The 14,421-nt window shown below is 50.7% G+C and overlaps 1 protein-coding gene across 5 annotated transcripts in view; it reads left to right on the top strand.

Annotated features, from left to right (window-relative positions):
* The window catches only part of PBX1 (PBX homeobox 1), a 128,949-nt gene that overhangs the window by 79,366 nt on the left and 35,162 nt on the right, over window positions 1-14,421 (top strand). The window lies entirely within an intron of this gene.

Genomic DNA, 14,421 nt, shown 5'->3' with positions numbered 1-14,421 from the left:
GGGTCAGGAGGGGGAGATTTGGTGCAGCATCACTTTAGTTTGTTTAATCTTCCCCGCTCCATTTGGCCCTGGGACATCACATTTCTTCTTGAGAGAGAGAGGAGGAAAGCTGTGAATTCCCCTTTTTCCCCTTTCTCCCCCCCAAACAGGGACAGAAAAGTGTATTTCTGTCCAGGCAGTTGGTACACACTGACTGGTTCATAGCTGTTCCAGCACTTGCTGGGTTGGTTTTCAGTGGTACAGGGCAATCCTGCCCAGAGTAAAAGCAGAGGTGGAGAAGCCACTTTTTTTTTTTCTTTTTTTTTTTTTCCTTCTAGGCTCTTATGCCAGCAGGAAATTCAAAAGGTTGCTTTTATTTTGCAGTCAGAGGCGAATGTGGCTCATTTTCATGTTTCATTAAATGAGGTTCTTCTGATCATTTCCAGGGCCTGTTGCAGCTGTTGGCTTTGGCAATCCTGAATGGTTTTATTTCCAGAGGAGAGACAATATTTCAGTATTGAAGGAGTTTTTAACACTCCCTGTGTAGGTTTCAGGAGCCTGGATACACCAGCCATGCACCTTGTACTGTATGATGGAAAGGCAAGCTACACAGGACCTTCATGCTCATTAATTGCATGCAATTAAGCCCTGAAGCTTTTGCAATACCTACTGAAATCAGGCAATTACTTGTGGACCATCATGGTTGCAATTCGGTGTTTGAAATCCCATTGGCATCTCCCTGCCTTGATGGAAATCCCAGGGTGTGGAGTGCTGGTGAGTGACACAGTTTGAGGAGCAGGAATGTTTAAGATATTTTTATGAATTTTCCCCAGTACTTTTCTAATAGCTCAGAGTCAACCGTACATCCTGGCCATATGGGAGGAAGGCACAAAACAAAGTCAGGCCACCACAACTTGCTCCCTGAGCTTTTGTTTCAGTGTTCCAACACAACAAACCATAGCCTGTTTCACCTCTCCATCTTGTGCTTTTTTCTCCATTGTAGGAGGAAAGGGAAGGGCAGGATTTCTCCCTCCATGTGAGCATGGCTAAACATCAGCAAAGGCACTGGGTAAACGCTGAGTGGTATTAATAGTAACCTGCCCCTTTTTGCTAATGTGCTCCCATTTGGAGTTCTGGTCTTTTTTATTATAATAATAATAATAATAATAATAATTATTATTATTATTATTGTTATTGTTATTATTATTACTGTAGCTATTACAACACAAGATGCAGGGAAGCTGAGGAGTTGAGCCAGCTGCCTCCATCTCTCTGCCTCCATCCTGCTCCGTGACCCCCTGCCTGTGGAATGGGTGGTTCGTGTCCCATGCCCTGAGCAGTTCCTGCTCCCTGGAGCAGCTCCCTAGCCCAGTGCCGGCTCATTCCCACCAGGTGGGGATGGTGGGAGACCCTCGGCTCTTGGCTCAGAGCTGCTGCTCGCACATCCCCAGGTGGGGATGTGGAAGGGGGCAGGGGGAATGGGTGTGGGAGGGGTGCCTGGCAAAAAGGGTTAGTGCCAAACACAAACAAAAACACGATGCAAATGAGCTGCTTGCAACAGGTAGCCTTAATCAGATGCTGTCAGATGAATTCAGCATCTCTCCAATTGTCGCCTGCACTAGCCTCCCATTCGGAAGCCCTCATCTGCTCCAGATGTGGTTTAATTTACTGCGACTTGGCTAATTACTGTAATTAAGGATTAATTACTGTTAATTACTTTCACATAAACTCAACGCCAGTCAAAGAGCGGAGCCTTATGAAGCCTGCCACAGCATTGAACACAACCACGGCAGCTTGGGTGGGCCCGCTGGGTGCCTGGGGCCATCCCGAGCCGGTGGCCACCCCCCCCCCCCGGCTGGCCCCTGGCCATGACCCTCGCCCCACGGATCACCCACGCCCTGCCCGGCCCTCCCCAGGCTGGTGGGCAGGCATGGCAGGGCTCCAGATGCCATCCAGCAAGCCAGCCACCGTTATTATCATTAATAATTAGATAGAGCAGGGATTTGCTGTGCAAACGCTGGTTAGGAAGGGGAGGCCAGCGGCGTCTCCGGCAGGCTCTGGGAAGATGCAACAGATGAATGCAACCTTTGCTGATGCTCCCACCTGCAGTGTCCTCCACCATCCTGTCCCCAGTTATACTGAAGTCCCTTAATGCATGAAAGATGCGAAACTGTTATGCTTTAGCATAAAAGGTGCTTTAGCAGACGAGGGAGGAAAGCAGCCCTATATCTAAGGGAACAGGAGATGGGAGAACCTGTGGTGGATGCGGGAAGGAGCGCCGGAATGATTCATGGACAGTGCAGCGTGTAGCGCTCCCATGGGAAACAAGTGTCTGCTGGTGGCGCAGGGCCTGCCCCGCTTCCCTGGCTCCCTTAGACTTGTTAGGCTCCATATCTATCTGCCTTATTAGTTTTAAAAGTCCTGGGGCTTTTTCCATCACGGCAGAGGGGGGGACATGAGGTGTGATGGTGGCAGCCAAGCCAGGGGTGGGCTGTGCCCCATCTTCACCCATCGCCTGCAGCCCCGGCCTGGTCTCGTGGCCACGCGTGTAATATGAAGGCAGGATGGGAGAGAAAAATTGGCATGATTAGATGGGTATTGTTCTATTAGATCTCTGCCTGCTTGCTCTTGTGTCTCAGCATTTGAAGATGAAACATATTCATTTAGCTCCCAGGATGAATGGTTTTAATAAGGGGAGCAAGATGAGGTGGGGTAGTCCTGATGATTTCAGAGACCCATCAGCTTTCCCCCTAAGGCCATTCCGGTGATGACATGGGCCACACGACCATTAACGCTGCAATCAGGACAAGTTTTCCCTGTCCCTGCGAATCCTTCAGCTGGGAAGAGCGTGTTTTGGAGCCCAGGAGGAGATGTGTATCAGCAATAATCAGATTGAGCCTGCAGGGAGGGGGCAGGCAGGACGGGAAGCAGGGGCTCCCTGGATGTGCTTCCTGGGGGCAGGCAAGGAGAAGCAGAGATGCAGTGTCTGCTGGATTTCCACCTACCCAGCATCCCAGCACTCTAGTAATGCCATCCTGATTAGGGGCCGAGACCTTGCAGTGCTCATTAGTTATTTCAGCAGGACCCAGCGCCTCCCTGTGCCATCCCACCCGGCCCCCGCCGCTCCGCCGCCATCCGCCTCCAGGCTGCCTGTGGCCTGCTTAAACCCCAAATCAAGATAATTCCCATGGTCGGGAGCATCTCTGGGGGCAGGGCAGGGGACACCAGGCCGCTGCCGGTGCCCGCCCGGGAGCCGGGGGTGCAGGGGGGGAGCACGCTCCGGTGAGCGAGAAGGGGAAGCCGGCCCAGCCGGAGCTCCGGCTGTCAGCTATGCTCAGCCCTCCTGTCAGCCACAGGGATGCCCAGGCCCTCATTGCTTTAATTGACACCTTCCTCTGGCATCCCACGCCCGGCCCCATCGTCTTCCTTCTCTTCTCCGGGAGGAATCTGGGGTGTGGTCCAGCCCTCTGCCTTGGCCCCTTGCCCCTGGAGCCAGGGCTGGGGGAGAAGTGAGGAGACCCAGGATGGGTTCAGAAGCTTGGCCAGCATCCCTCACGCAACTGTTTTGTTCGTGCGGATCTTCCCAAAGGTTGGAACATTCCCTGAGGATTTCCTTGCCCCTTTCCTTTACCAAGACACTGCAGAAATGTCTTGAGGCAGCACTCTCAGGTAATTTCTGCCCATGGAAGGATCAGAGCCTGAAGAAGACCTATAGCTTTTCTGGTCATGCTTTGCTGTTCTGGAGATATCTCTGTGCTGCAAGGCCTTGTGAAGCCCACAGGAGGGGAGGAAAGATGGGGATGGAGGAGCTGGTAGGATGGCTTCATCTTCCCCGGTCATCTCTGATGCAGGTCATGCCAGGCACACTGGGTTGTCCTGGCCAGGAGAGTTGGCCACTTTCAGGGCCAGGAGCAGGAGAGATGGCCATGGGGTGCTGGTGGTTTGGGGCTGGTGTCACTTTACTGCAGGGGATAGCAAAGGCATCTTCTCTCTCCCAAGTCAGCAGGAAGCAGCAGAACTCAGGTTTCTTGTCCATCAGGAGCTGCAGGCACAGCCTGTGACTCTGCTTGAAAGGCTTCCTCCAGAAAGTTGCTGTTTAGGGGGAGTTACCTGTTTGGAAAATGCCGTGTCAGAAGCTCCAGGTGCAATGGGTACATTGGTTCTGGAGAAAATGAGGTGTGCAATGCCTGGAGCTGGTGCTTGGACCAGCTGTGATGGCAGCTACTCCTGTCACATGTGTGGCAGTGAATCTGTCCCACCCTTTTCCACAGCTTGACCTTGGTCTCTCTATCCAGTGCCCCACAACTTGCCTACCCCAGACAGCAGACAGACTCCACAGCTGGTCCTTCTGTTGAATGGAGGAGGCTTCAGAAAGCTTTGCTGGGACCACGGTTGGTCCTGCAAGGACCTGCTCCAGCTTTTTGCCTGGGCCTTCTGGGACCCTTCCATGCAAATAAAAACTGTGCCACTCTTCCAATTTTTCCTCACTGGGGGGGGTCTTGTGAACTGAGGCACCTCCAACATTCCTCCCAGGTGGCCAGTGCAGGCAACAGGGAGACATCTCCCGTGGACTGCCCCGTCTTTGCTCTCTATATTAAAGTTGGGAGCCCTTTGATGTCTGCCTTTGCAGCTCGGATTCTGCCAGGAGGCTCAGAGCAGCCTGTGTAATTAGCCCAGAAAAATGCTGCTTTCATGTGGGTCGGGGGACCCAAGCGGAGGAGAGATTTCCAAGGGCTTTGTTCTGCTGCAGGGAAATGCTCAGGCTTTGGTGGGTTTCAACAGAGCTCTTCTCGCCCTTCCCTTTTTCTCCTACTGTGGGGTGGAGCTCGGGCTTTTGGCAGGGAAAGCACACGTGGCAAGCTGCTGCTCCATGGGAGATGGGCCCTTCGGTGCTGGGCTGGGGTTGGGGTGCATGCAGAAGCAAGGGATCAGCCAGAGCCATGCTCCAGCTGGCCCAGGGGAGATAAAAAACAACCCAGATATTGCAGGATTGCTTCCCACAGCTTCAGTTTTCTTCCTTATTTGCCCTAGGAAGCACTCAAGGCATGAGCTGCTCATCCAAGCCCTGGTGATCCCTGCCTGCAGATATTGCTGCCGCACCAGTGCAGGGGTATAAATCAGAAGGGTGTAAATCAGAGCAAGGTGATCCCTCTCTGGCAGTGGGCTCATGCTCTTGGTCGGCTCTCAAGCTGGTTTTTGCCAGGGTGGGTGGTGGTTGAGGGTGGCCACTCCATAATTGCTGCCCTGTCAGGGAGGGAAAAGCCAGTGCAGCTGTGCTGTGACTCCAGACATCCTTTCTTGTACCAGGAGTTTGCCAAAACACAGGAGACCCTTCAGGGTTGCCATAGCACAACAGGTTGCAGTTTTCAGCCTCATCTTTTACCTGCCTTTCCCTCTGCCCTTAAATCAGTGTCAGCAGATCTGTGGCAAACAGGCCATGGGCTTTCCTCTTGCTTTTGGTGCAGGTAGGGCACCTCACTGCTTCCACCAGACCTTTTAGCCTCATGCATTATCCTGGAGGGTCCTGGATCAGACTAAGAAGTGCCTTCCTGCAGCTGCTGCTGCCCTGAACGTGCCTTTGCCCCTGTGCTGATTTTGTTTTGTTTTGTTTTGTTTTGTTTTGTTTTGTTTTGTTTTGTTTTGTTTTGTTTTTTTGTTTTGAGGAAGGCAAATACGTTTCTTTTCACACCATTTATGGGGCTCATCCGGGTTGCAGCAGGAGCAGCAAAGAGGGGCCAGAGCTGCTCTGGCAGCAAAGGTGATGCCCTCCTGCCCTAGGAAGAGGATCTGTTGGCAAAGTGGTTTTCAGCATCCTGAGGATCTGGCTTGGGAATATATACCTAAATCAAGGTGATAGTGTGCTCCAGTCTCCCCAATGTGACAGGATCTCTCCACTCTAAAAGCAGCAAAAGGCCTAGATACACTGAAAACCAAGCAGTGAATGGATTTTATTTTCCCCCTGTGCTTTCACCCCTGGGGCTTAAAAGCAGCCCCAACAAACTCACCCAACAGACCCAAAACTGACAGATTTCTCCTCACCCAGGGCTGTTGGCATCTGTTGTGGCCGAGCTCTTACCTTCTCCTGGTTATTGCTCATGTATCTCTTGATTAAAGACCTTGTGCCATGTTCCTTCCTAGAAGGGGGCCATGGGGCCTCCCTGGGGATCCCCCTCCTCTTCTTCGGTGTGATTTTTTTTCAGCTTTTACTTGGGGATGAACAGATGCAATGGGGCCCCCTGCACATGGGGTCTCAGCACCGTGCATGTTAACATACAGAGTGTGGGATATATATGGGATTATGGTATTTAGATCACATTAATGAGCATACAGGAGAGCAGGGAAAATGGATCATTTATGGTTACGATCTGGCTACTGTCAAAATAGGGTGTTATTTTGACGGTTGCTTTGTCTTTGCTCTCCCAGCAATATGAAGATAGTTTCTTAGCAACAAAATTGTGTTCTCAAACAACACCAGTGAAAAACAACCCCCCAGAAAAAAAGGAGGAAGTCTCAAAAGCACTGCCCCTTGTGTGTGCCCCCTGACCACAGAGCATCCATTAATTGAGTGCAGAATGTCCTACTGGACAGCAAGTGCTCATCCATGGTCAGGGGGTCACGCTAGCGCTGCCCTGGTCCCTGCTGATGTGGGTTGCCTGGGGTATGGTCGCAGTTCCTTTTGGAGAAGTGTTAACTGAGGGATCTTGGGAAGAGCATTCCAGGGTGGTGTTTGGGCAGCAAGGGAGGCTTTGAGCTTCTGCTGAGTGCTGCTTGCCACGTGGGAGCTACAGGCTCTGCCTCGGACCTTTCTTGGTCAAGGTCTTCTGCAGGGTCTTGTCCCTGCATCTCAGATGGATTCCAGAAGGAGGGCGGGAGGGAGCTGCCTGTGAGCCATTTTGGCAGTGGTTCTCCCATGCAATTTGGAGTGTCTCTCCTTTGAAGGAGGCGCTGGGCCTGGTGTCTGTGCTGACGTTGGAGTCCATGAGAGCAAGCGGTTCCTCCAGCCAAGTATCTGCCAGGCTGTGTCGGGAGAACTTCTATCATTTCTGTCACAGACATCACAACTCGCTTGTCTTACCATACATCTTCCTAAATGTGACAGAATATTCAGCTGTTATTAATTGAATACTCTCTAATTTAACTGCTTAGCAGGACAGAGAGCGACTGGTTTGTCTCAGCACCGAGAGCTGCTGTCAGCCACGCAGGAGGTTTTGGGGTGCAGAGAAGTTATTTGGGGAGTGAAATGGGGCTTTGTTTTTTTTTTTAGTATCACCCCCCCCCCCACCCAGTGCCACCTTGCATGGGACTGAGCCTCATACTGCCAGGGCCCTCCCTGCCCAGCATCTGCTGTGTCTCCTGGTCCTGAGGCACATGGCCAAGCCCAGCATGGAGATGTTGAGGACGTTGCTGCTTCTCCTTCCCATCCTAGCATTATCATCCAGGCGTAAAGAGGAAGGATATCCTGGGAGCGTGGCCAGGAGCTGGTGATGCTCCCTGGGTTCCCAGGATGGAAGAGTGATTTGGAATGGCTTGTCCCAGTCTCCATTCAGGTGGGTAAATGCCTTCTTCTCTGGGGAGCTGCCAGAAGGAAAGCTCAGTCCTTCAGTGTTCTCCTTGATGGAGCCACATGCCCACCATGTCATGGCCTTTCCCTCAGTCCCTCACAAATCCCAGTTACAACTCCTTGTCTTCCTCCTCCTTCTTTACATATTTATATCCAGAAATGCCAGAGATGTCCCATATGCAGACTGGATGTCACGTTAGAGTTGCTGAGAAGCTGGGATCCTTTGGAGGATGCAGGAGGCAGCTCCCCTTGCTGTCACCTGGGCAGCAGGCTGGTGGGGGACCGTCCCCTCCAACCTCCCCAGGCCCATGCCTGCTTGCACACACACATGTTCACATCTCTCTGCTGCTCTCCCAGAAAGTTCAAACCCAGAGTCAAGTTTATTGTTTCTATCTCGTTTATTTTAAGTATAGTTTTACACTTTATTATATGCTGTGACATCTTAAATGGAGCCTGTCACTCTATCTTGACTACTGCTAGGGGCTACAGCCACTTACTGTGTCAGGCTTTTCGGCAGCCCTGATTAACGATATCAAAACGAATGGATCCCAGCACAGGCACAAGCACGAAAATCAAGGGGTGATTTGCATACTCAGATGGTGCAACACATCAAAAGGCTGCAGGTATTGCACAGGCACAGCCTAGGGATGCACATTCCTGCTGTCCCTCATCCCTGTGTACGGGACCTGTAAATGCTGTGCACACTAAAGTCTATTTATTCAGTGCCTTCAGCCTAAAGGAAAAGCCTTGCCCTTTTTAACAGGAGTTTTTTCATCTCCCTGGACAACATATCAATTAGCATAGCGAAATAGAATAATATTTTTTTTTCTCGTGTGCCTGTTGGGATATGTAGCAGAATTACCCATGCAAATGCTTTTTTTTTTTTTTCCTGAAAGTAACATTTTGTTAGGTTAATTCATTCACTGGAGAAACAAACTTTCTGTTCTTCCAGTCCAATCTCCACTTACAAGTCAGGTTTTTGTAACCCTGTCATTGAAATGCGAGGTACCCTACAGTAATTTGAATATTTCATTCTGCCGGCTGCTAATGCACTCTGCATTACAGATGGTACTTGCTCCATCCTTCTGGACTGGGTTCAATTATAAATGAAAGTAGGGAGCTGAGATTTGTCTTTTTGTCTGTGCTTAGTTGGAATAACACAATAAAGCTTGATGGTTAAGAATTCCTCAAGCTGCCTCTTCTTTGAGACGTGTCCGGTGTAGCTTTCTTCTCTCCATAGCGGATCCTGTTTGCCTTTCAAGTTGAGCTTGGAGTCTTAGGGTCGGCAGTGGAGGGGGTTTTTCACAAGGAATTTTTGGCTCAGATGTCCCTTTTTTGGACGTGCTTAGTTCAGTCCTCTTTCTAGCTGTTTATTTACCGAGCTCTGCATCCCCCTTTGCATCCCAGGCCAGGAGTGGTGGTAGGAGAAGCCTTCTTAGGCTGGGCAAGAAGGGTTGTGCATGGCTTTTGGGGTGGTGGGGTTGTCTTCCCTCCCAGTGTTGACAGGGTCAGCAACCCGGTGTGCAGCCACAGAGAAGCAAAGGCGATGCAGAACAGCCGTCCTCCATCCCAGGGTTGCTGCCATGGACTCTTCCCAAAGACTCTAGGAATAAAAGGGCCCCTAGAGATCCAAAGAAAACATTTACCTCTGCTTGGTGATTAACAGAAAGGGGGGTTGGAAGCCTCCAGCCCAGCTGCACAGGGGCTCTCTATTACATGCAGATGCCTTTTGCGAGCTCCTTGGCCATCCCGGCCGGTAAAAGCAATATTGCCGAGGCAGTCAGAGGAGGTGAGGGCAGGGCTTTCAATTTGGTTTTACATTTACAAGGACCAGATGGCCTCGCTGGGGATGATCTTTGATCTGGGACTCAGCCGGAGTTGGGCAAAGATTTTTTTTTTTTCTTTTTTTTCTTTTTTTTTTTCTCTTCTCCCTTTTCAATCTCCTCACCGGTTCTGGCGGGGCCTCTCCCGCCGGAGCAGGGGGAGCTGTGTGTCCATGTCCTGGCTGGTGGGGCTGGGTGTGAGCCCCCTGTGCCCATGGGGATGGGTGAGGTCGCTGGTGAAACCCTGAGCAGGGTTGTCCAAGGTGGAAGGCAGAGCCGGATCCCGTTACACCACTGCCCCACAGCATGGAAATGTGCGTCAGCAGCCTCTTGCATGGAATATAATTAAACACACGCAGGCGCCTCGAAACAGAAATGCCACTAATTGATTATTTTTACTTTTTTTCCCCCATTTTTTCTGGCGTCTCACACCCTCCCAGCAGCGTGGACGTGTGGGGGTTCTCTCTTCCTGTCTTGCCTCGCCAGTTTTGGGTTTCTTTCTTCCCCCCACATGTTTTGAATGGAGCGGGAGCGCAGGCAGCCGATCCTATTTCACAAGCGCTTGGACTTGCAGCACTCTCCCTCCTGTCCAAACAGATCGTTTACAGAAGGGGCCTCTATTTAAAGAAGGAACTGAACGTTCAGAGCTGTTTTCTGGCCTTAAAACGCTGCCGACCGGCTGTTGCCTCTCAAAGAGTCGGGCTTTGTCTGGCACGCCCAAGGACCGGGTTTGACGCCAGGCTCAGCAGGTAGGCGCGGTGGCGCGAGGGACTGAGCATCGTGCAAAAAATGTGCTCGTTTGTTTGGTACCATCGTTGGATCGCAGCAGAGTTGGGTTCAGGATGGCGTCATCCACGGGAGTGTCTAGTTTTGGGCAAGCCTCGCCTCTCTGTGGTGGTGGAAACCAAGTGGAGGAGGAGCATTCAGATGGGTTTTGGTGGGATCTGTGTATGGCGTGGAGAGAAAGACCCAGAATCGTAGAATCATTGAGGTTGGAAAAGACCTTCAGGATCATCGAGTCCGTTTTGTAACCCAGCACTGCCAACTCCACCACTAAACCCTGCCCCTAAGAGCCACATCTTCCTGTCTTATAAATACCTGCAGGGATGGTGACTCCACCTTACGTGTAAGGGAAGTCTGCAAGGAGTTAAAAGGAACATGTAGTTCTGTGGTAGAAGAGAGCTGTGGTACTTCAAAACCACCCAGGGGTGACATGAATACAGGCTCCAGGGAGGCTCAGTCTGGTCCTGTCATCTTGGTGTCATCTGTAGCACTGAAAGTGGGTGCCTGAAATTGTCCAGTGATGAGTATGTTGCATGTTAATGGATGCAACAGGAGTTGAGGTGGGATTGCTGATGGCTTTGGCTGTGGTTGCTGCTCTTGCTTTGCACTTGACCTATCCTCATAGGTGTACAACTTATTTTCAGATTTTTCATGGAGAAGGTTTTGAATTGCCTGCTGCCATGGCTGGCAAGAGTTCCATGTGTGGAGGGATGGTTTCTAATGCTTGTGGAGCAGGAGACCCTGTCTGTCAGGGATTAGCACTGTCCAACCTCCACAAGGCAGAGACCCTGGGCCATGGCTGAACCTCAGAGGAGATTGTGACCCATGGTAGCACTTCTGATCCACTTGTACTCAGCAGTGCTTACCATCTCCCCTTGGCCAGGGCCATATGTTTCCTACTGCAAATCCCATCCCTGAGGTTTTATACTGGGTGGAGAATCCTTGCTTAATAGTTGTTTCTCCCTTCTCTTTTGTTGCCCTCTTGTTCTCATGCACAAAAAAAAAAAAAAAAAAGGATATACTGCTCCTGCAGCCACATCCTTTGAGCACCAGGGAATGAGATTGCCTTCAAGTGAGGAAAAGAGTGTCAAGGGCCACACTCAGCTCCTATGGTGCTGGAAATGGGATGGTGATTCTAGGCAGAAAACTGCCTGTAGGTGGGAGGTGGGGAGGTCCCTTGGCAGCAGAGGGACAGGACGTGGCCGCAGGGAGCTCTGCAGTGGGAGCAGCTCCCTGTCTGTCCCCGGCTTTTGTAAAGATGTCTGTCGTGGTTCTGTGCTGCCCACTTCAGGAGAGACAAAGGGAGGAAAGAGTGTATTCCATGCAAGGGCTTGGCTCCAAGACCTGAAAGATCTTTCCTGTATCGTACAAAATCCTGAATCTAGCTCATGGCAAGGCCATCAACATGGCAGCAGAGTGGCAGCACTCTCAGGAATGAATGTAACCTTCAGAGTACTTAGCTAAGATGAGACTTGAGTGGGACATTGCCATCTGACAAGCTCCAAGCCAGCTTTCCTTGGATGGAGTTGGAGGCTCACAGGTCATCTTTTCTGAAGGATGGCAGGAGAAGGGAATCTGAAATGCAGCTTTTCAACCTGAGCTTCTGCCAGTCTTTTCACCAAGGGCTTTCATGCCCCAGCCACTGTGTGCATTGAGCAGCCTTTTACAGACAGTGTGTCCAGGGAAGTTGACCTTTGGAGAGGGGAGCAGGCTGGAAAGGCAGCTTCCCTCTGGGAGAAAATCTCTCTTTGTTCTCAGGTTTCAGGGCTTGGCCTGGGGCACTTAAGTGGGACCCTTGTCCTCAGAGGAGCTCTGGAGGCCCCAGCTTCTCATTAACAGATTCAGCTCATTCAAAGAACACATTTCTTTTCAGCGAGCAGAATTCATATGCAAAGCACTGCTCAGATCCCAGCCCAGCTCTCCATTCAGAGGGGGTTTATGGCTGGACCTGACCTGGGAGCAGTCCCATCCTTTGTTTGCTGATTTGTTCCTGCAGGGTTTAGGCAGCCCCAGGTCCATGCCTGGAGCCCTGAGGAGCGCCAGGTCCTCCTCATTTTCCTGAGTGAAGATTCTGTCCCTCAGTGATCATTTGTTCTCTTGGTGCTGCAGTGGGGATTCGGGTCCATCTCCCAAACTCCACCAGGAAAAGGTGAAGTCCTGGCACAGGCTATCTTGGAGGGACTGAAGCTTTTCTCCATGGATTATGCTGCTTCCCTGAGCCAAGCCAGACTGTGGTCAGTGAGTTGGGTCTCATCTTCTGCTCAAATCTGGCCCAGCAGCAGAGCAGTGATGAATCTCACTCTGCTTTCTTTTTACTTCTGCCTCTGCTGCTCTGAGCAGCTGGAAGATGGTCCCAGCTGTGGTGGGGTGGAGGAGGCTGGGTGGAGATGGCCATGCAGCAATTCTCCCTTAAGGTGTGGTCATTGCAGCTGGAGGGTTTGAGATCACAGTATCCCAGTATGACCAGGTTGGAAGAGACCTCCAAGATCATCAAATCCAACCCACATCCTAACACTTCAACTAAACCACGATACCAAGTGCCACATCCAGACTTTTTTTAAACACATCCGGGGACGGTGACTCCCCAGGCAAAGCATTCCAGTACTTTATTATTCTTTGCATTAAAAAAAATTCTTCCTAATATCCAGCCTATATGTTGTACTGGGATGTCCTAGGTTTGCCCATGCAGATAAGGGATTGATTATGATTCAGGGCTCTGACTGGAGCCTACTAATCCTGCCCTGCTTAGAAAAGGGAGAAGTGCCTTGTGGGATAAGAGTGTGGGATTTCTCCAGCCAGCTTCAGCATTGCTCCTCAGCATCAGCCTGCTTCCTCAGACCATGAGCCTGGCCTGGGGATTTGTGAGGTGCTCAGTGGGGTGGGGAGGGGACCTGTGCATGGCCAAATTCTGTCCATGCTCTACCAAGGACAGAGTGGGCCAGTGAGACAGCACTGAGCCCTCTGAGCCCAGAGTTTGGCTCTGAGGTTTTTTGGGTTGTTTGCAGTATGTTACTGGAGAAGCAGATATGCTTAATTAGGTGGAGTTGTGAGGGTTTGTGCCCTGTGGGACATGGCAGAGGCAGGCTTGAAACTGCTGTGAGTAGGAGGGAGGAGGTGGTTTGTCCACTGCTGGGGTGTTAGGCTCTGGTTGCCTTATCTTTAATGTGTGGAAGCACTTTCAGCCTGTTTTCTGCTGCTAAACGCTGGGCTCAGCCATGGGTGTGTGCTGCAAGAGGTGCTATCTGTCCCCAAATGAGTTTGAAAATTCCAGCTGGGGAGCCCTGCTGCCCAAGCCCACCAGCCTGCAGCAAAGCATCCATGAGGAAACGTGGGTTTTGGCATCAGGACTGCAAGGAGAAAAACAGAAATTATTTAAACTTGAGCCTCCAGTCAACCATAGCAATAACTGGGCGTGTGGGGCTGGTGTCAGAAGTTTCCATACCAGGCTCAGTTACTGGCCAGGAGCTAAACTGGTCAGCAGGAGCAGGATGCAGGGAAGGACTGGAAAGACGAGCTCATCTGTGTTCGTTCAGCTTCCCCACGGAGCTGCATTTCGCAGAGAATCTGGTTTTCAGAAATCACAACAACATTGCACTTTATTTCTTCAGCTATTTTAGATCATTGTCCAGTTTCGGGGGGAGGGGGAATATTTTTTCCACAGAATATGTTAGTAATAATTTTCCAAATCTTTTGATCATTTTGCTGCCAGATCCTTGCTCGCTGTGGCAACTTATTTGGCATTTGGGATGGGGTTAGGAGAAAACTGGTGCAGACTCTTTGCCAGCACTATGAAATAAGTGTCTCTCTTCTGCAGCTTCCGTGGCACATCCAAGCTGCATCCTCCTGAAGTGATGGAGAGCTGCTGCTGGGAGCTGAGAAACTTTTTGGCATGTGATAAATTCCCTTCTCCTGTTTCCTACACCCCAGAGTTAAGGTTTGAGGGAAATAAGGCGGCCTTTTTTTTTTTTTTTTAATTTACGTGGGATTCAGCAAATAATTTAGGCACTTCCTCCCCAGAAAGATGGAAAGTTGCTGTTTTTCAAAGTTACATTTTTGAAGCAGTTTAATTGGTTTGAAATTGACCCAAATTTTTATTTAAACAAGAGAGAGAGAGAGAGGGGAAATTAAAATGAAGTGGGAGGAGATTTCATTTTTGATTCAGGAAGCATTTTTGATTGATCTGAATTTGACTTGTGATGCAAGTTTCCAAACTGGTGGTGGGTAGGAGGGATCTGGGGGAAGTGCTGCTGCCCTGAGCATCTGATGCTTCTGTTG

This window comes from Cinclus cinclus, chromosome 8 (genome assembly GCF_963662255.1).
Source record: "Cinclus cinclus chromosome 8, bCinCin1.1, whole genome shotgun sequence".
Classification (NCBI taxonomy): Eukaryota; Metazoa; Chordata; class Aves; order Passeriformes; family Cinclidae; genus Cinclus; species Cinclus cinclus.
This window is presented reverse-complemented; position numbering and strand designations above follow the sequence as displayed.